General features: G+C 45.4%; 1 long non-coding RNA gene across 2 annotated transcripts; it reads left to right on the top strand.

Annotated features, from left to right (window-relative positions):
- The first annotated feature begins 588 nt into the window (after positions 1 to 588).
- Positions 589 to 20682, top strand: LOC143166140 (uncharacterized). Of its 2 annotated transcripts, none has more exons than XR_012996370.1 (3): positions 589 to 930; positions 12170 to 12310; positions 20218 to 20682. It is a non-coding gene; the product is annotated as an uncharacterized LOC143166140 (long non-coding RNA). The 2 variants fall into 2 exon arrangements; XR_012996369.1 differs by lacking the exon at positions 589 to 930 and adding an exon at positions 6510 to 6574.
- Positions 20683 to 22386: the final 1704 nt, after the last annotated feature.

Genomic DNA, 22386 nt, shown 5'->3' with positions numbered 1-22386 from the left:
GCTGTCATTGTACAGTTGTACATTTGTAGCATTTAAGAGTTTACCTTGGAATTCTCTGAATTCCTTCTGCTAGATGATTTAAACATTTGCGATGGATAAACTAATAACTAGTTCTGTTTCAGGCAGAATTGCTGTGTGGTGAACTGTACACACCTGTGCTTAATATACACGGACAATGCTAAATAATTTTAAGTCCAGTTTCTGTGAAGAAAAGTTGTATTCAGAGTCTTGATTTTTAGCTTAAAGCTATGAATTTTAATCCTAGAAAATGGAAAAGAAGGGAATTAAAACTTTGGCTTTTTTCCTTTGATTTCTTCATCTTGCACTGAGATCTAGTAGCCTGTGCGTTAAGTGCGTCCTTATGCAGTGGAGAAAACATGAGGGCATTCATAGAAGCTTTTCTCCATGTTGAACTGCATATATACATAACCATAGCTCGGGATACAATGATAAAGATTTGATACCAGGTGAAAAATCAGTAAAAAGACCAGGATTTTTTTTTTTGGTAAATCAGATTTTAATTTGAAGTTCTGCATTGTTTTCACATTCATAGATGATACTTGTGTTTTTAAAGTTTGAGTTTTCAGCAATTTATAGTAAATTGATCTAGTAACTCAGAATTTGGTGTTACTGTTTGTCATGTTCAAGCCAGCCATGGTGCTTTAGAGCCTTGTCATAAGACTTCCAAACTGAGGAGCTAATATTGCTCACAGTCCTCCTGTAGTAGCAGTGCAGCAAAGTTAAAGAGAAAGCGGGGGGGAGGCTTCAAAACAAACTATTTTTACTGTATTTTGCAGATAGTAGTCGGTGAAGGGGACAGCTCTTGAAGAGATAACAGCTCTGTATAGAGACCTGGTTTGCACTTAGAAGCTTTGGCAGTGCTACAGTATATGGAAGCCCTAACTGTGACACAGAATGGCACCGTACAAGGTATTGTATGGAAACATTATTTAAAAAAAAAAGTTTGGGTACAGGCAGTAAATTTTCATCCTCCTGTTTTTACTGAAAAATCTGCAGCATGGCTGAGGAAGGATGAAAACAATTTCTGTTTTTCAAATGCTGAAGAACTCGGATGATGCCTGTTGAAAAGATGTTATCAGCATTATTTGGTGGCTCTTGACTGTTTGGTCTGCTGTCAGTTACAATCATAGAATGGTTTGGGTTGGAAGGGACCTCTAAAGGTCATCTAGTCCAACCCTCCTGCAATGAGCAGGGACATCTTCAGCTAGATCAGGTTGCTCAGAGCCCCGTCCAACCTGACCTTGAATGTTTCCAGGGATGGGGCATCTACCACGTCTCTGAGCAACCTGTTCCAGTGTTTCACCACCCTCAGCGTAAAAAAATTCTTCCTTACATCTAGTCTGAATCTACCCTCTTTTAGTTTAAAACCATTACCCCTTGTCCTATTGCTACAGGCCCTACTAAAAAGTCTGTCCCCATCTTTCTTATAAGCCCCCTTTAAATACTGAAAGACTGCAATAAGGTCTCCCCAGAGCCTTCTCCTCTCCAGGCTTAATAACCCCAACTCTCAGCCTTTCCTCATAGGAGAGGTGTTCCATCCCTCTGATCATTTTTGTGGCCCTCCTCTGGACCTGCTCCAACAGGTTCGTGTCTGTCTTATGCTGAGGGCTCCAGAGCTGGATGCAGTACTGCAAGGGGGGGTCTCACCAGAGCGGAGTAGAAGTGCAGAATCACCTCCCTTGACCTGCTGGCCACGCTTCTTTTGATGCAGCCCAGGATACGGTTGTCTTTCTGGGTTGTGAGTGCACACTGCAGGCTCCAGCTTTTCATCCACCAGTTCCCCAAGTCTTTCTCGGCAGGGCTGCTCTCAATCCCTTCATCCCCCAGCCTGTATTAATACCAGGGGGTTCCTTGTTTCATTATGAAGAGTTTCTGTAGGCAAGATCTTAGATGAGAAATAATTTTTTTTTTTTCTAATTACAAATACTCATATTATTGCAGTTAGGAGAGCCAAACACCTCTTGATAGTAATAGATGAGAGTTGTAAAGGCTAGGGGCTAAGGCTGGGGATAAAGGAAGTAACAGCTAGCCATTTTTTTTTTTTAAAAGAAAGCTCGATTACTGCCTCAACCCAAAGGTCATTTTCTATCTTCTGCCTTATTCAAAAGGGAAGTTAACGGGTTTTTTTATTCCAGCTTTTGTCATCATGTGTTGTGTCAATTTGATTAACCAACATATAAATGCCACTGCTTCAAAATTCAAAGAAGTATATACATTTTAACATCTAACTCTTGTTTTACCTTGATGCTGCCCTGCAGTCATATATGGACCTTCTAGGAATATGCTCCCAAATAGACTCAGGAGTATTAAACCTTGTGTTTGTAATGAGAAGCTTTGAATCCAGGGAAGAGAAAAGGAAAGGAACACTTAAAAATTATTTTCCAATGTTCTTTTTGTAATGATTTTTGTATTGACTTCTTCTTTTGTATTAATTCTTCCCAAGTTGAATTCTTCTATGCATTTCTCCATCAGCTTCATTCTTCAAAGCATAATGAGCATACGAATTTTTAATAATTTCTTCCCTTTTAGGAAGTAGTTCAAAACAATGAATTAACACTTGTGAGCACCTTTTCCAAACAAATAAAACATGAAATGAACATAGAATCATAGAATCATTAAGGTTGGAAAAGACCTCTAAGATCATTGAGTCCAACCGTCAACCCAACACCACCATGCCCACTAAACCATGTCCCTAAGCACCTCATCTACACGTCTTCTAAATACCTCCAGGGATGGGGACTCAACCACTTCCCTGGGCAGCCTGTTCCAATGTTTAACCACTCTTTCAGTAAAGAAATTTTTCCTCGTGTCCAATCTAAACCTCCCCTGGCACAACTTGAGGCCATTTCCTCTCATCCTATTGCTAGTTACTTGGGAGAAGAGACCAACACCCACCTCACTACAACCTCCTTTCAGGGAGTTGTAGAGAGCGATGAGGTCTCCCCTCAGCCTCCTTTTCTCCAGGCTAAACAACCCCAGTTCCCTCAGCCGCTCCTCATAAGACTTGTTCTCCAGACCCCTCGCCTGCTTTGTTGCCGTTCTCTGGACACGCTCCAGTACCTCAATGTCCTTCTTGTAGTGAGGCGCCCAAAACTGAACACACACTGTTCAAGGTGCGGCCTCACCAGTGCCGAGTACAGGGGCACGATCACTTCCCTACTCCTGCTGGCCACACTATTTCTGATACAGGCCAGGATGCCATTGGCCTTCTTGGCCGCCTGGGCACACTGCCGGCTCATGTTCAGCCAGCTGTCAACCAGCACCCCCAGGTCCTTTTCCGACAGGCAGCTTTCCAGCCACTCTTCCCCAAGCCTGTAGCGTTGCATGGTGGTGTTGTGGCTGAAGTGCAGGACCCGGCACTTGGCCTCGTTGAATCTCATGCAGTTGGCCTTGTCCTGTCGATCCAGCCTGTCCAGATCCCTCTGCAGAGCCTTCCTACCCTCGAGCAGATCAACGCTCCCGCCCAACTTGGTGTCGTCTGCAAACTTACTGAGGGTGCGCTCAATCCCCTCATCCAGATCATTGATAAAGATATTGAAAAGACTGGCCCCAAAACTGAGCCCTGGGGAACACCACTCATGACTGGCCGCCAACTGGATTTAACTCCATTCATCACAACTCTCTGGGCCCGGCCATCCAGCCAGTTTTTGACCCAGCGCAGAGTACACCTGTCTAAGCCATGAGCCGCCAGTTTCTCCAGGAGAATGCTGTGGGAGATGGTGTCAAAGGCTTTACTGAAGTCCAGGTAGACCACATCCACAGCCTTTCCCTCATCCAGTAGGCGGGTCACCTGGTCATAGAAGGAGATCAGTTTGGTCAAGCAGGACCTGCCTTTCATGAACCTGTGCTGGCTGGGCCTTATCCCCTGGTGGTCCCACACATGCCTTGTGAGCGCCCTCAAGATGAACTGCTCCATAATCTTCCCCAGCACTGAGGTCAGGCTGACAGGCCTGTAGTTCCCCGGATCCTCCTTCCGGCCCTTCTTGTAGATGGGCGTCACATTGACAAGCCTAAACATATGGTGCCTGGTAGCAGATCTGTCCCTAACTTGCTGCTTTAAGAGCATGTGGAAGTTTTTTCTGTATGTTTAGCAATCCAGCATAAGTGCACACAACGGTGTGCGTAAGTTAACGGCTACCCTGACAAATACAGCAGTTTCGAATGTCCTGATGTGTGTGTACAAAAATAACTTCTACTGAGCCACCTGATGCTGCTATAGGAGTCCAGAGAAAGGTGTGAGGCAGTAAGCTTCTAATGCTGATGCAATTTGGCATGATGAGGACGCTTTTTGTTCTAAGTGCTCTGTTGGGATGGCCATCACTTTTGTTTAACGTGTTATATGCAGTATCTATATAAAACCATTGCCTCATTAGAAAAGTTTCAACGACACTCTTACTGAGGTGCAACATTTCAGCATTTTCAACATTTGTACAGCAGGGTGTCTTGGGATGTGCTCTGCATGTGTGTTTTCTCACAGATGAGTTGGCCACGTAACACTGGACAGTCATTTCTTCTGAGCAGAAGAAAAAAAAGTCTGACCTTGCTTACGAGGGCAGGGGACCAGTGTAGGGATCAATGACTTTGAGAGAGAGAAGGTGCCAGGAAGTTGGTAAGCTCGAGTCCTGGCCAAAATCAGAACACAAAGATGTATGCAGGGGTATGTTCTGGAGGTGGGTGAAGGTAAGGGAGTGGAGCACTGGGTAGGCCACCAGGGAATCGGGGTGAGAATAAGACCCCTGTGCAGTTAAGGATTAGGAATGCACAGATCTGGTGGGAAAGGGAGCCCAGGATCTTGCAGCGGGTGTTGACCATGCCTCAGTACTGAATTAGTGATATAGCTTTGGATCCATAAATGGATTCTACTCGTGTTTAAAAACTGAAGGTTCAGTATTTTTCACTTACGGTTTATTGTTTGGAATTTGTTCTTGAAGGTTTCTCACTCAGGAGCTGTGGTTTATTACTCTGTTTTGTGGGGCTCATTATTTACCAGTCAGGGTTTGCAGTTTACTCATTTACTGATCAGGGCACAGGATTTAAAATCTAACCTCATCTGTAAACTTCAAATCCCCAATGACCATTTGGGTTCCAAGGTTTGATAAAGTGGAAGCGTGACCTCTTCAGTTAGACTGCTGAGGTGGCGGGTGACCTAAGAGCAGTGAAAGTTTCTTGCAGGGCTGTGGCCTTAGGGGTGGGGCAGAAGCACAGACATGCAAGAGCAGGATTTTCCTCTCAAACATAAGATCTGAATCCTATCCCTGAAGGAAAACGCCGAGGGAGGCTGGCAGCTGCTCAGTAACTTGCTACTTCAAAGGCAGTGGCAGGAGTCCATCCTTGCCCACCAGACTAATGAGTGCTGATCTGGTAATGACTCTTAAGGTGTTGAAAGAGAAGAGGGCACTGAGCCCTACAGTAGACTTACTCCCAGGTGTTTTTTATGTGCATTAAATAATAAACAATTGCTTTATTCTTTGCACTCTTGGTTGTGGTTCCTACAGTCCCTTTAGACTTGAAAGTGCCAGAAGACAATTCCTGAGAGAAGGAGGTTATCCATTGGGTCTGAAGGGGTGAGGGCTGGTGCCTAGGTCTCTTGGAACCTTTTGAGGTCCCTGGGGGTTCCCAGAGAACCCCACTGCCATTCACATGGCTGTGGGGGATTTTCTTTGCGTTGCTGTGAACACTCGGGGCTCTTGGTGGCATTTCCCATTGCTGTGGGGGTAGCCAGGGCCCCTCCAGGCCTGTGCGAGGCCTGCAGGCTGCTCCTGAGTTTGCCTGCGGCAACCCGAGATGTCCTCAGTGTGCCTGGGGCTGAGGCCTATGTCGGTGGTGCCGAGAGATGGTGTTTCCACAGGGACAGGGTGTGCCTGCACTCAGCTTCCCATCAGCCACATTGATGCCCGCAGCATGCCTTATGGCCCTTTTGGTGTTCCCCAGAGCCTTCTGTTTGCCCTCTGAAGCCCTCAATTCGCATTTCAGGTTGCCCCCAAGGCCTCTGCATGCCCCTGACCCATGGGTTTGTCTTGCAGTATGCCACAAAGTTTTCCGTTTAGCCTTCTCCCCTGTCCCAAGACTTTTCCAGGTACTTTTTAGTGCTCCATTGTTTTCCTTTCAGTGTGCCCCAGGCCACTCCCTTTACCTTTCTGTGCCCCCGGAGTCCTCCGTTTCCCTGTCATCCCCTGGTGTTTTTCTTTTTTTCCTTTTGTTGCTCAGCAGAGCTCTCCATTTGTTCTCTTAATTACTGTTTAATACTATCTCTTTTCCCTTTTTGTGCACCCAAGGGCTCTCCCTTTTGCTTTCAGCAAGCTGCTCTCAGGAGCTGGAGCACACCTCTGCTACCTAGGTAGCCCCAGCCGTCCCCAATGGGGCTAGTGGTGGTGGCTCTGTGATCCCCATGGACTTCAGCTGTGGGTGACAGGGCAGGTGGGAGGGGTTGTGGCTGAGGGTGGAAGGCTATGCTGCTCGCAGAGGGCGTGCCGGATGGGCCTGTACTGCAGGCAGTCTGGGATAACGGAGCCTCTGCCGAGCATCACTGACCAAGATTGCAACCATGGAGAAGGTGAGCGGGGACTGGGGAAGGTCTGTCCTCAGAGCTGCAGGCCCTGCACATGCAGGGGCATCCTACCGGGATGATGCTCGAGGAGAGGGGAGCCGCACCTGGTTGCTCGGGGCCGTGGTGGGGGAAGGTGGCACACGGGGGCAGCGCGGAGGCCGCTCCCAGGCGTGCAGGGCTGCCCGGGCGTAGGGACCAGCTGGAGGGGGTTTGGGTCGGGGTGGAGGGTGCCATGGGGCCGTTGTAGTGCTGCGGAGCGACCCGAGTCAGGTCGCGGACGTACCGAGGGAGGGAATCCATAGGAAAAGGTAGCCCTACGGAACTTCCGGAACGTGTGCGGGGGGGACTGCGTTGGGTCGGGGCCGCGCCAGGAGAGTGGGGCGGCGCCGGACACGTAGCGGGGGAGCGTGTGTGCCGGCTGCGGCGGTGTCGGAGCTGCACCAGAGCCGATCGCGGGGAGCCCTGGGCCAGCGTTAGAGTTCGCGGGGCCGAGGTCGGGGCTCGGCGGAGACTTCCGGGTCTCGTTGGGTGAGCGGGCGGGCGGAAAGGATGGCGTCCCTATAGGGTTAAAACTCACGGAACGCTGCGGCCCGCGGCTTGCTGGGAGTTGAAGTCTTCCGTCACGGCTTCCGGGCGGACATGTCCGCTGGGCATGCCGGGAACTACAGTTTTCTGGTACCGGGCTGCCGGACGACCATATTCGTCCGCGGGGCATGCCGGGACCTGTAGTCTTCCGGCACCGAGTTTCCCTAAGGCCCTCTTGTTTTGCCGGGCTTGCCGGGAGTTGTAGTTTTTCGTCACTGGGCTGCCGAGTAGCCATGTTATTTTGCCGGGCATGCCGGGAGGCATTGTCTTCAGGCACCGTGCTTCCGGGCGGCTGTGTTGTGCCCCGCGACGTGCCGGGGGGTGTAGTCTTCCGCTAGCAGAGTTCAGGTGGGCTATGTTGCACTTTGTGGAAACTGGGAGCTGTGGTTCCTGGTGCCCATGCAGCCTCTGCCCCATGGCAGGGGCTTGGCATGTCCATTCGTTACTGGAAATATGTCACTTACGTGAGAGTTGCTGTTGACTGTCAGGGACAGTGGGGTATTGTGACGAGTTTGCAACTGGCATGTACCAACCAAGGAGAGAGGCTAGGTCACAAAGTATAGAATTACAAGGGTGAATATTTATTCATATGCATGAGGTGTCCCAGCCAAATTGGGGCACCCCAGATGTGGTTTTACATGTGGTTCTTATACCCTTCTGTGACGAAAATTTCACAACTGGCCTGTGCCAACCAAGGAGAGAGGCTAGGACGCAAAGTATAGAATTACAAGAGTAATTCTTTACTCACACAGATGAGGTGTCCCATTCAGATTGGGCCATCCTGAATGCTGTTTTACATGTGGTTCTAATACCTTTCAAGCATTTGGGTACGACATGATTTGACCAGTCATTACTTAATACACACATATTACTGTTTTGAAAAGCTACTATAATTCTATGGCATCATCATCCATCTTCTTCTTTCTTTATCGAGACGTCCCTGGGGTCGGTCTTGCTACAGCGACTTAACCTATGATGCCAGATAAAGGGAGGGTTTCACAGAGGTGTTAGAGGGACTAGGATGCTGGTGTTATTTCGGTAGGCCAGGGGTATCCTTTATTTTTCATGGACGGCTTTAAGATTCCAAGCAACAAAGGTCCTTATCTTCAGAGTGGGGGCTGTTCTTCTCCTCCTTGCAATGAGCTGGGGTCCTTTAGTCATGTTTACTTAACCATGACTATGCAGTATACAATGTAAAATCTCTCTCTCTCTCTCTCTTAAGAAAGTTCATACAATTTTATACTATAAAGACTAATTGGTACAATAGTTAGGGAATGAGAATTTCTAACATTTCAAACATTCAGGTACCACACTATTTGACTAATCACTAACACCCACACTACTGATTACTAATCATAGTAAAACTTTGCAAAGCAACTATATTTCTGCAGCATTCTTGCTGCTCGTCTATTGATCCAGATGTCCCTGGAGTCAGTCTTACTATAGTTACTTCTCTATGATGCCAAACGACGCTGGGAGGGTTTCAAAGACATATTAGAGGAGCTAGGATGCTGGTGTTATCTTGGTTGTCCTGGGGTATCCTTTCTCCTTCATGGACAGCTCAAAGCTTCCAAGAAGCAAAGTCCTTATTTCCAGGGCCGGGCTGTCCTTTAGTTTGTTTTACTTAAGCATGAACAATGCCAAAGTCTCTAGTAAAATTCCACCACCTCATTACATTACAGTGTATAATGTGAACTAATATATATATTAACAAAGTTAATACACTTTCATACTATAAAGACTGATTGATATAATAATTAGGGAAGGGAATTTTCATAACAGTATCCTCAGTTTTTCCCAGGTCGGAACAGAGGCTGTTTCCCACCTGTGGTGGAACCAGGCATGGTTGTCCCCAGGTGACAATATTCAAGTTACAAAACTACATAACTTCCTGAGAACTGTTCTGTGCACATGGTGGTGTGGATCACGACTGCCTGGGCAGGTACCCTCAAGTTGTGTGCTGAGCTGATACTACAGCTGTCTGTGGATGGAAAGTGAAAGATGATTACGCAGGGGTAAGCAGCCTGCAGTTTGCCCTCATGTCACCTCAGGACCCATTCATTTGACTTTATGTGCGCCCTGGGGCACTCTGTTTGCCCTTTGAACCCCCCCCCACTCCTTTCACTTGTCCTCTTGTTCCCTCAGAAGCCTCTGTTTCACTCTAGTGCCTGCAAAATTACTCTGCTTGCTTTTTGAGCTCTGTGGGCCCTCTGGTAGCATCAAGACTCCTGTGTTTGTACTCTCATCCCACTAAATTCCCAGTTTTCCCTGTGATCCCCTCAGGACCCCTCCATTTGCCTTTGGTGCATGTATTTAGAAGCAACATGTCAGTATAAGGAACGCAAAGAACAGGAAATGAGAATGTTACAAGACAAGGTTGAATAAAGAAAGCGACAAGAAATACTGTTATCTGCAAATAGAACAATTGCAGAAACAACTGGGGGAGGAAGAGGAAAAACGCAGGAAGGTAGATGATAAACTAGAACTCCTGATAACTCGGGCCCCCAACCTCCCAGATACTGTAAAAATCCATAAACTAATCGTGTCCTCGGAATATTGGGATGAAGATATTTGGAAGTACCTCAACCAAGAACTTAGCATGTCCAAAGAAGGGCAACGAAGCTGGTGAAGGGTCTAGAGCACAAGTCTTATGAGGAGCAGCTGAGGGAACTGGGGTTGTTTAGTCTGGAGAAAAGGAGGCTCAGGTGAGACCTTATTGCTCTCTACAACCACCTGAAAGGAGGTTGTAGCGAGGTGGGTGTTGGTCTCTCCTCCCGGGTAACTAAGCGATAGGACGAGAGGAAACAGCCTCAAGTTGTGCCAGGGGAGGTTTAGATTGGACGTTAGGAAAAATTTCTTCACCAAAAGGGTTGTCAAGCACTGGAACAGGCTGCCCAGGGAAGTGGTTGAGTCACCATCCCTGGAGGTATTGAAAAGACGTGTAGATGTGGCACTTAGGGACATGGTTTAGTGGTGGACTTGGCAGTGCTAGGTTAATGGTTGGACTGGATGATCTTAAAGGTCTTTTCCAACCTGTATGATTCTATGAGAGTGAGTTAGATGAATTAGAATTTAAGGTAGCCCCTATTATTAAACTGAGGTATCTGCTGGACCCCAGGGGGGCAACCAGAGAAATGCCACAAGGACCATTTTCTGGGGCTCCTTTCAACTGGCCAATCCACAAGAAAAATATGGGCAGAAGCCTGGCAAAAGCAAGATTGAATGTGGCATGTTTCCTTAACTGGAGGATTGGAACTGAACCACACTCTATCATGTGCCGAGTAGCGTATTGGGCAGAGGTCACAGACCCTCGGGATAGGGGGGCTCACTGCTATACCAATTAAACAGTTAAGCTAACTTTCCACTACCGTCGCAAAAGCTGCCTGCCTTCAGGCAACGAATGACAGGGGTGCGTATGGTAATTACCCTATCTCTGCCCCATAGACCCCCAAGCCATTAAGCCACTTATAAGGGGAGCCCCTGCTGTTTTAAAACCATAACTCATTGCAAAAAGGGACAAAATAAGACAAAACATAGAACATAACGCCCAGGAGGGTCAGGATGGCCAACTCCGCCCTTGACGCATCCTGACCTGGGCAGAACTTGGTGCATTGTCAATCATGGTCGAGAGATGGGGTGGGACGAACCGACACTAGCAGGGCCATTCTGATCTAAAGCAGATGGATCCGGCAAGTAAAACAGATTGCCCAGAATCCCCAACACTTTTGCTGATCTCATAAACCCCCTGGTGAGGTATTGGACCCCCCAAAAAGGTGTAATGAACTGTGGCAGAAAGCCTTAGTGCTAGGCATACCTTGAGTAGCTATACAGGGCCAACTGACTGGGACTAAGTGTGATCCAGGCTTTTCAAAAACAAGGGGTCTCAGGGAATCTGGAACAAACCAACCAGCCATCTGCCCCCAAAGACCCTGTGAATAACCCTTTTAGACTTCTTGGGGAGGAATTGCAAATCTTGAAGCCAAAAAATGAGTGAGTCCCAGATGGCAACTTGGGCTGCCTGTCCGGAGGATTGAAGCTTATCAATGGGATAACACAGACGGCCCTCACATTTATGTCCCTGTCAGCCCCCAAAGACAGCTAGTAAAATTTTTAATTGACACAGGAGCTCAGATTTCAATAATCTAAAGTTTGGATGCCCAAAGAACTTAAGGTAAGCCTGGCTGATGAAGGGTTAAAATAACAGGATTTACCGGCAAAGGTAAAACATGCCCTGTAGCTAAAGTAAACTTGTTATGGCCAGGGGAGAAAAGGATATCAAAACACCAGTTAGCAGTAGTTTCAGCGAAAGAAAGTGTGTTAGGCTTTGATGTATTACAAGGACGAGTCTGGAAATTGGTGGATGGTAGTGTTTGGTCTTTTGGCCACCCAAAGTGGCCTTGTTTAGCTGAGCTAAAATTAACAGCTACCTGTGGGCATCAGTTAACTGGCATAGTTTGCTTACTGCGAGCTGCACCTGCCCTGCCTGACTCAAAAATAACTAATGTTCCCCAGTATCCTATCTCAGCTGCTGCCCGGACCGATGTTGCCGCGGTCATAGCTGACCTAGAAAAAAAGACACATTATCTCCCGAATGCACTCCCCGTGTAGTTCCCCGGTGTGGCCAGTTAAAACAACCAGATGGGAGGTGGCACCTAACCATAGACTACAGAAAGTTAAATGCAAACACCACCCCTCTTACAGCTGCCATCCAGAACATTGCTACATTAACTGCAACCCTCCAGGCTGCTGCTCACGCCTGGATGGCAGTACTAGATGTAAAAGATACGTTCTTTATGGTGCTGCTGCGGAAGGAGGATAAAAGAATATTTGCTTTTACCTGGTATGGGGTACAATTTACTCGTAATAGACTTCCTCAGGGCTATAACCATTCACCCACTACAGCTCAGTGGAGCTAAACATCGCATTAGCGCTAGGTGGATATATCCTAGCTAATAACTAAAAGAGGTAACCAGTCTGGAAACCCCCCACCGAGACTTGTGTTATCTTTTCTTTCAGGAGCAACACCCAGGACAACATCGGAGTGCCTCCCTTGGAGATCAGATTGATCACTGGAGGAATGTTAGTTCTTCTCAAGGGAGTAATCATTGCCAGCATGAACCAGATCCAGTTTACACCTCGACAAGCCCAATGCATGGGGTGAAGGCCCTTACTTCTTTTATTTGTGCTAATCAATACGGTAACTGTAGTATATTCTGCATCATACATGTTTAAAATTGATGAAAGTACAGGAGTAGCAGGAAACCAGACACAAAATTTAACAGTAACAATCACTAGCAAACAATACAGTAAGGAACAAAAAACTGAAAGGGGCTAAAGGAAGATACCACTTTATTATCCCACAAGGTAGAGACATCTCTATTAGATGTGATGTGTTAAATTACACAAACAGAAACACCCTTCTGACTCTTAAAATGCTGAATCAGACAGAAACAAAAATTAGAACTATGCCGTTGGCAGCACCCAATACGTGTAACTAACTTTACCCCCAATGAGTTGCCGAGAGAGGTAGTGTGTCTGCGGTGGACCAGCAGTGGTAAACAGAGATTAGCCTTGACATTTATCCTAATACCTATCCCCTTACTGCTTTAGCCCACACAATGCATTTTACTACCTCCGAGATCCCCAATGAAACTGTTATGTGGCTATCTCCACAAATTTTTGCGACTGGGCCTTATGCTATTAAACGTACAGGACAGCAACAAGTCATATTTAACCCGCCATGGTCCCTAAAAAGGGTAGAACTGTCCATGTCTAAGGCAATACTATAAAAGCCCAGGATATTTGCTTAGATACACAAAAAAGTACCTGTCATTTTGAAATCCACCCTGAAGAAGCAACTGACTTTATGCTAGTTTATATAGGGAACAGACTTGTCTGTATAAGAACGCTTTGTGAAAACTTACCCATAAATAGCCAAGCAATCAGATGTATGTGTTTGTAACTTCGTAAACATCACTGGATGTGACTTTAATTTTACAGGCCCAGTGACCTCATACACACTGTTAAAGGAGTCTTATACACTGTGTCAAGACCTTCTGCCTTCCTCCATCAACTTGACGCTGCTTCACAAGCTACTGAAATATGGACACTTAAAAGCCTTATTACAAAAAGTACAACAACAAAGCAAAACCACATTAATAACTGTACATCATGATGGAGAAGAAATGCACTGTATACTGGAAAGAGTGAAAAAGGGCAGGGAACACCACTGGTGTGGCACTTCTTATTATCTATTTCTATTTATTGGTCCTCTAGCCTCTCAGGTGTTCTCAAAGGTGTAAACTACAGTTTCTGATGCATTTTTTTGTGTGTTCCAACCCTTCTTCCAGGACACATTTCTGCTATCTCATTTGGCGATATATAGAATGTGCTCCTGGTATAATCAAAGAATGATAGAATAGTCCAAGTTGGAAGGAACCTCGAAAGATCATCTGGTTCAACCTTTCAGGGGAAAGATGATCTAGCACCCTGTCCAAGTGCATTTTGAAAACCCCTAGCAATGGGGACCCTACCACAATCCTGAGGAGGTTGTTTCAGTGAATTGATTGTTCTTACCGTAAAAAAAAATCTTTCTTAGGTTGAGATAAAACCTCTCCCGGTGCAACTTGTGCCCGTCACCCCTGGTCTTCTCCATGTGACTCCCTGGGAAGAGGGAGCCTCCATCCTCTTTGTAGCCCCCTTTTAAGTACCGGAATACTGTGATGCGGTCCCCCCTGAGCTTTCTCTTCTCTAGGGAGAAGATACCTAACTCCTTCAATCTTTCCTTATGGGGCAGGTTCTCCTGCCCTTTGATCATCTTTGTGGCCCTCCTTTGGACCCTCTTTCCAGTCTCTCCACATCCATCTTGAGTTGCAGGGACCAGAACTGGACATGGTACTCCAAGTGCAGCCTGACGAAGCACTAAGTAGAGCAGGATGATTACATCTCTATCTCTGCTAGTAATGCCCTTGTGGATGCTGCTCAGGATCTGAATTGCCTTTGTTGCTGCAGCGGCGCACTGCTGACTCACGTTCAGCTCGTTTTCCATCAGGACCCCAGGTCCCTTTCGGCAAGGCTGCTCCCCGGTCATACAGATCCTAGCCCGTACTGGGCCCTTTAGTTATTCTGACCCATGTGCAGGACCTTGCACTTGTCTTTGTTAAGCTTCATACAGCTCTTGCTAGCCCACTCTTCCAGCCCATCCAGGTCTCTCTGTACGATGGCACTCCCTTCTGACATGTTCACCTCACCACCCAGTTTAGCATCATCAGCAAACTAGGTGAGAGTGCTTTCAGTCCCATCACCTAAGTCATTTATGAAGATATTGAACAGCGTGGGACCCAGTATCAATCCCTGGGGGACCCTGCTTGCAACAGGCTGCTAACCTGAGTAAAAGCCATATAATTTTGATAACACGTGAGGGCTGGTTAGAAATGAAGGGCAATAGTGTAGCATTCTCTTTCTAACAAGTTGGAAAGAAAATGAAAGCATTATACTTCTACTGATACCATTTCAAATTTTCATCAGCTGCTCTGCGTCTAACTTACAGTGACCTCAAGTAATTTCTACAGCTTAAAACAAAGGTTTGTGCTTGTCAGAGTAAAAGGAGCTTAATTACCTACGTGCTCACATTGCCTCTGTTGTAATAACAGAGCAGCAGGCGAACTTATTGCGGCCTTTCAATACTTAAAGGGGGCTTATAAGAAAGATGGGGACAGACTTTTTAGTAGGGCCTGTAGCAATAGGACAACAGGTAACAGCTTTAAACTAAAAGAGGGCAGATTCAGACTAGATGTAAGGAAGAATTTTTTTACGCTGAGGGTGGTGAAACACTGGAACAGGTTGCTCAGAGACGTGGTAGATGCCCCATCCCTGGAAACATTCAAGGTCAGGTTGGACGGGGCTCTGAGCAACCTGATCTAGCTGAAGATGTCCCTGCTCATTGCAGGAGGGTTGGACTAGATGACCTTTAGAGGTCCCTTCCAACCCAAGCCATTCTATGATCTTCTATAATAACAAACCCTTTCTCTCCTCTGTGCTCCACAGTCCGCAAACCTAAGCCAGAGTTACAGACTTGCTTCTTCCCAGCTCATTCTCTTTATGCCTCCTGCTGGTTTACCCGTCCCCTTTCCCAGGGGATTGCGGGTAGGGTGGTGGGCAGACCCTAGGGCATATATCAACTGCAGCTCTCACCCTAGGGAGCTCATTCTGTTTGTGGTCTCCTGTGGGATTAGTAGCCTGGATTTGCTTTGGTGAATAGCAGTTCTCAAGTTAGCCATGATGTCTGGGAAGATGTGCTTCCAAGGTCAGAGAAGCAAAGTTCACCATTTGAGATAAAAGCCACAGGATGAGTTAAAGCTGAGCAACGTGCATTGCAGAAAGCACGATTATAGCACGCAGTCCTTCCTCAGTAACTCAGGTCAGTAACTTTATATGGGGTGTTCTGGGGTGGGAGATGGCTCTTAACTGCAGCTCCAGTTTTCTTAAATGTAGTTCGTGTTTTATGGAACTATAAAGTATGATGTGGAAGGGACCTTGCTTCCTCACCTTCACCTGTTCTGTCAGAAATTATGAAAGCTGGAGGCATCATCTTCTGTTGTAGGACTGATAGTAAGAGGACATAGTAGGGGTCAGGATGAGCATGATCCCTACTTTTGCACCCGAAGTTTCTTCGCATCCTAAGCAAGCGGCTGGTGCACAAGGAGTTGCTTTTTTCAGGGACCAGAATGGCTTGGCACCTTTCCAGGTTGCTTGCAGGGTACTTTGTTGTCCCTGGAGCCTTGGGGAACTATAGAGGGCTGCTTTTAGGTTACAACTGTGTAGAATTCATCTACTATGTGGGCATGTAGCAGAACCTGGAGCGTGTGTGACAAGAGAAGATGGCGTGTGTCTGTGGGAGATAGGGCACAGCTCAGAAGAGGAGCTCCCAAAGAGCAGGTTGGGGACGGGGGGGCAGCTAAACAACAGGAACTGTTGGGAAGGAGTGTGAATCCATCTCTTGACAGCCCATGAAAAGGCAAGGGGTTTCTTACTTCTTGGTACTGTGGTGCGATGGCTGGGAAAGGGAGATGGGTTCATTGGTTGTCTTTAGGTTGGTTTTGCCCTCTAATCTGGGTCATGATGAGGTGCCTTTGGTTCTTGTCATACTGCAGCTGAAGAGAGAGACAACGAAGTCATAAGAAATGTGGCATAATGCACCTAGCTGTTGATGTCACCGTTTCCCCGTCCCCAGTTGAAGATAGGCTGCATCTCGCCTTTCAGAAAATGTTCGGATGGGAGGCCCGCAAGTTTCATTGACGATGGGGCTGAAGTGGGCAATGTGTGATTCAGAGTTAAACGGGAATGGGGAGGAGAGGGTAGTCTGAGGTTAGTTTAGTAGGGAAATACGGTAGTTTAGTTGTAAGTATCAGAAATATTGTGGGAATGATAGCTTGGAGAGACCTCACAGGCCAGAGAGGTAGGAAGATAGGCTGCACAAATCAAGCCACAGAGTGAATCATATCCCTTGTGCATTCGGTCTGTGTTGGTGTATTGGGTTTGCATGGCAAGGTGTTGGTAGTGGGGATCTATAGGGGTGGCTTCTCTGAGAAGATGCCAGAAGCCTCCCCTATGTCCAGTCCGACAGAGCCAGTGCCAGCTGGCTCCAAGACGGACCTGCCGCTCACCAAAGCTGAGCCCATCAGCGACGGTGGTAGCGCCTCTGTGATAACATATTTAAGAAGGGGGAAAAAACTGCTGCACAACAGCAGCCGGAAGAGAGGAGTGAGAATATGAGAGAGAAACAACTCTGCAGACACCAAGGTCAGTTGAAGAAGGAGGGGGAGGAGGTGCTCCAGGCGCTGGGGCAAAGATTCCCCTGTAGCCCGTGGTGAAGACCATGGTGAGGCAGGTTGTCCCCCTGCAGCCCGTGGAGGTCCACGGTGGAGCAGATATCCACCTGCACCCTGTGGAGGACCCCACGCCCGAGCAGGTGGATGTGCCCGAAGGAGGCTGTGACCCCCGTGGAGATCCTGCGCTGGAGCAGGCTCCTGGCAGGACCTGTGACCCCGTGGAGAGAGGAGCCCACACTGGAGCAGGTTTGCTGGCAGGACTTGTGACCCCATGGGGGACCCACGCTGGAACAGTCTGTTCCTGAAGGACTGCACCCCATCGAAGGGACCGACACTGGAGCAGTTCGTGAAGAACTTCAGCCTGTGGGAAGGACCCACGTTGGAGAAGTTTGTGGAGGAAGGGACCCCATGCTAGAGCAGGGGAAGAGTGTGGGGAGGAAGGAGCAGCAGAGACAACGTGTGATAAACTGACTGCAACCCCTATTCCCCGTACCCCTGTGCTGCTCAGGGGAGAGGAGGTAGAGAAAATCAGGAGTGAAGTTGAGCCCAGGAAGAAGGGAGGGGTGAGGGGAAGGTGTTTTAAGGTTTGGTTTTATTTCTCATTACCCTACTCTGACTTTTGATTGGCAAGAAATTAAATTAATTTCCTCGAGTAGAGTCTGGTTGTGCCTGTGACAGTAATTGCTGAGTGATCTCCCTGTCCTTATCTCGACCCACAAGCCTTTCGTTGTATTTTTCTCTCCCCTGTCCAGTTGAGGAGGGAGAGTCATAGAGCGTCTTGGTGGGCACCTGGCGTCCAGACAGGGTCAAACCACCACGCATCTCTTAATCCCTGTCACTTTTAAAATCTTCTTCCTATGTCTACTCTTATCCAGTACGCTGTCTTCAATTTTTAGTGATTTCTTGTCTTTCTTCAGTGCTGTCACCTTTATATTTTCTGTCTATGTCTTCATTTGTATAGTTTGCTGTCGCTATTTTTTTAGTTCTTTCCTTTCTTAATCCCTCGGCTTTTCAAATTTTGTTTCTATGTCTACTTTTATCTAGTTTGCTGTCCCTATTTTTAGTTCTTTCCTCTCTGTCCTGTACCTCATCGCTTTTAAAATTTTCCTTCTATGTCTACTTTTATCAAGCTCCCTATCCCTATTTTTTAATTCTTTCCTGTCATGTACCACATAATTTTAAAAATTTACTTTCTATGTCTCCATTTATTTAGTTCGCTGTCTCTATTTTTTATTTTTTCCTTTACTTCCCTAATCCCCCTTGCTTTTAAAGTGTTCTTTCCATGCCTACTTTTATTCCCTTCGCTGTCTTTTTTAAATTATTTCTTGTCCTTCCTTAGTGACGTTGCTTTTTAAAATGTTTTCTATGTTTTAGTTCGCTGTCACTATTTTTTAATATTTTCTACTTTTATCTCATTTGCTGTCATTATTTTTAATTTTTTTTCTTGTTTTTCCTTAGTGTCATTGCTTTTTAATTTTTTTCTACATATCTGTTTTAGCTCGCTGTCGCTATTTTTTAATTTTTTCTTTATTTCCTTAATCCCCATTGCTTTTAAAATTTTCTGTATATTTTTATTCCGTTTGCTGTTGTTATTTCGCTTTCTTTTCTTTTAATTATTTCTTGTCTTTCCTTAGTTCCATCGCTTTTTAAATTTTCTTTCTACATCTCTGTTTTGGTTCGCTGTTCCTATTTTATAATTTTTTCCTTTATTTCCCTAATGCCTGTCGCTTTTTAAATGTTCTTTCTATGCCTAGTTTTATTCCCTTCACTATTTTTTCTAAATTATATCTTGTCTTTCCTTAGTGCCATCACTTACTAAATTTTCTTTCTACATCTCCATTTTAGTTTGCCGTTGCTATTTTTAATTTTTTTTCCTGATTTCCTTAATTCCTGTTGCTATTAAACTTGTCTACTTTTAGCCCACTGTCTTTTTAAAAATTTTTTCTTGTCTTTTCTTAGTGCCATCGCTTTTTAAATCTTTTCTATGTTTGTTTTAATTCGCTGTCGGTATTCTTTAATTTTTCCTTATTTCTTTAATCCCCGTTGCTTTTATCTTTCTATGTCTACTTTTATCAAGATGTCTAACCCTATTTTTTTATTATTTTGTCTTTCCTGTGTCACGTTGCTTTTAAATTTTTTTCTATATCTACTTTTCTCCAGTTCACTGTCTTTATTTCTTATTTCATTCTGGTCTGTGCAGTACCCTGTCACTTTTTAAATTTTGTTTCTATGTCTTTGTTTATTTCGTTTGCTGTTCCTGTTTTTTAATCTTTTCCTTTATTTCCTTAATCTTATTGCTTTTTAATTTTTTTTTTTTCCTATGTCTGCTTTTATCTAGTTCCTGTCCCTATTTTTCAATTCTTTCTTGTCTGTTGGGTACTCTCTCAATTTTTCAATTTTATTTGTTTCAGTTTCTTTAGTTTGTTGTCCCCATTTTTTTAATATTTTGACAGAGTGCTCTGAAGTACTTTATTTCTGCCTTGCTTTCAATGGCGCGTTTCCCTGGCAGTGCAGTGGCATCTCTCTTGGACAGATGCAGCTGGCCAGATGTCCCTCCTAATTATGTAACACCCCCCCCGCCCCCCCCCAGTCAAATTATAACTGTGTATTTTGGACATAGGTAATTTAATGGTATCAATTCACAGCTATGCAAGTTTAACCAATGCAAAAGGAAAATCAAATACTTTTATAGTGTAAGTATTTTTATTGGATGTATATAAACATAAACACGCCTTTTTAGCATAAAGTGAATTACTGAGATTTTTTTTCCCCCCCCCCCTTCATTTTCCTCGTTAAAGTTTTACACTTCACTTTCAGCTTTATTGACCAAGCAAGCAAGATGTGCAGCAGCAGCGCAAGGGCTGTAGCTGTTGTGGTGGATTTGTAAGCGTAGATTCTGATTACGGTACAACCTTGTCCTGCAGCCTCGCAGGGTTATCTCCCTGCAGCAGCGCTGTAAGAAAGGGACGAGACACGCTCCAACACCAGCAAGAGTGTTTACTTTTATGCTAAGAATGTGTTCAAAATTGTATCAATTAGTCTTAATACTGATTTTAAGTGTTCAAATCACTCCAGCTTTTAAAGGATGTGTTGTATTTTGGGCTGACCTGTTTACCTAGAATCCTCCTTTAGCTCAACTACTATCCTGTCCCTTATTCTGACTGACTTTCTCTACTTTCTTCTGTGCTATTTTTTTAATATGCTGAAATATAATTTGGGATTTTTGTTTTTCAGATGTCTTGTGGTAAGCGTCTTGTGTTGCTCAATAGATATTCCCCAGCCCAGGTTTGCCTGCTGGTCGTGAAGCGTACTGACGGTAAGGGGCCAGCCCTGTGTCTGGAGGCTCCTGGCTCTGTCTCCAGCATGTGCCCCGCAAGTGCGGCGGTGAGGGCTGTCTGGTGGGGAGAGTCCGGGGCCGACAGGGCCTGGGGACATTGGTGGCCCTGGGGAGCCCGTCCCACTGGGTGAACGGAGCGGGAACATCGCGGAGCAGAGCCTGAGCAGGAGATGTGGAACCATCCTCTGGCAGACTCCCCCTCCGTGGGGCAGCCACCAGCCTGCAGGACAGGGGCTGGGGGGGCTGCAACTGTTTGGGGGGCTGCCCCCCTTTATTTTTCTAGCAAAGCTCCCCTTTTTTTGGGGTGTGTGTTCATATGTAAGTGGCGTTATTAAAGTAACAAGCTGCTGGTCGGGGCTGTTTCCCTTGTTTTGTGCCTTTTTTTTGGGTGAATAAAAAGGGGGGGTGGGCCGGGGGGTGATGACATCATTTGGGGCACCCCAACATCACTGGGGGGGGTGATGATGCAGCAGAGGAGCAGGTGAGTGGAGGATGGGGAGTCCTCCCCAAAAAGGGGGGCCACAGCCCCAAAATGCGTGAAAATTCATGGGAGGTTTTAAAAAATATTAAAAACTGTAAATATGGGTGTGAGGCATTGAAATAGAGAAAAATCTCTCATTTTTATATATATTGAAAAAGAATATTCATTTATATATATAAAAGGATTTTAAAATACAACCCTCTATCTACTATGTTATATAAAGGATTTTAGAATATAAAAAATTCTAAATAGAGATATATAGGGTTTTAAAATTAAAAAAGAACTCATGTATCTATAAATTAAAAATTAAAGGACTTTAAAATGTAAAAAAAGATGGTATATGAAGGAATTTAAAATAGAAAAAATCTGAATAGATAGAGCTAGCTACACTTACTGTGTGTTACATAGTAAGTCTTAAGTAGATATATGTAATCTAAATGGAGATTAGGTATCTATTTACACGTATATATAGTCTAAATAGATATAATTGTAAGTAGATATCTAAGTCCAAAAAGATATTAAAATGTCAAAATATAAGTCTAAACAGCTAGTCTAAATAGATGTTCTATATAAGTGTAAATAGATTTATAAGTGTAAATAGATATTCTATATAAGTGTAAATAGTCTAAATAGATATAATATGTAAGTGCAAATATATAAAAGTGTAAATATATAAGTCTAAACAGATAATTATGTAAGTATAAATAGATTATATAAAACATATTCCTTAAACATATATATGTAAACAGATGTGTAAGTGTAAATGTCTATGCTATATAAGGTTTTCAAAATGCAAAGAAAACCTATTTATAGAAAGGATTTAAAAACTTGCCCCCCCCCAATCTATATTGACGATACAAAAACACTTTCAAAAGCTCCCCCTTCCCCCTTCTCCTTTTCCCTCTTTTCCCATCTTGATTTGGGGCCGATTCCCCCAAACAGGGACTTTCCCCTGTGGGGCTGCACACACAAAGCAGGAGCCGCCACCACAGCACAAAAATACTGCAAAAGCAAGGGGGAAAAAAAACCCCAATTTTGGGGGAAAAACCTCAATTTGGGGCTCTCGGGAAAGCCAAATCTGCCTGGATGTGTGCAGCCAGAAAGTAAAAAACAAAACAAAAACCCCCTCCCCTTTTCATGCACAAAAGCAAAAATCACCAATTTTTATGTTGTGGAAAAGCACCAAAAAAACCCGGAATTGAGTATTTTGGAAAAGCAAAAAAACCCCAATTTTTATATTATGGAAAAGCAAAAAAAAAAAACCCACAACCAAACCCCAAACCAATTTGGGGAAAATTTGGGCTGAAACCCTGGGAGTTTGAGGGGCATCGCTGGGGGTTATCTGGAGTGGATTATCTGGTGTGGGTCAGTTATCTGGAGTGGATTACCTCTTGCGGGTTATCCCAGGTGAGTTATCTGCTGTGGATTATCCTGGATGGACCCCCTGGTGTAGGTCATCCCCACGCATGCCCCCCCATGCACCTTTCTATCCACACATACCCCTTGTCCGTCCATGTCCGTCCCCCCCTTCATGTCCATCTCCTCCCCCCCGTCCCCCTCTGTGTGTCTCTCCGGCCTCCCAAAT

This window comes from Aptenodytes patagonicus, chromosome 12, assembly GCF_965638725.1.
Source record: "Aptenodytes patagonicus chromosome 12, bAptPat1.pri.cur, whole genome shotgun sequence".
Classification (NCBI taxonomy): Eukaryota; Metazoa; Chordata; class Aves; order Sphenisciformes; family Spheniscidae; genus Aptenodytes; species Aptenodytes patagonicus.
This window is presented reverse-complemented; position numbering and strand designations above follow the sequence as displayed.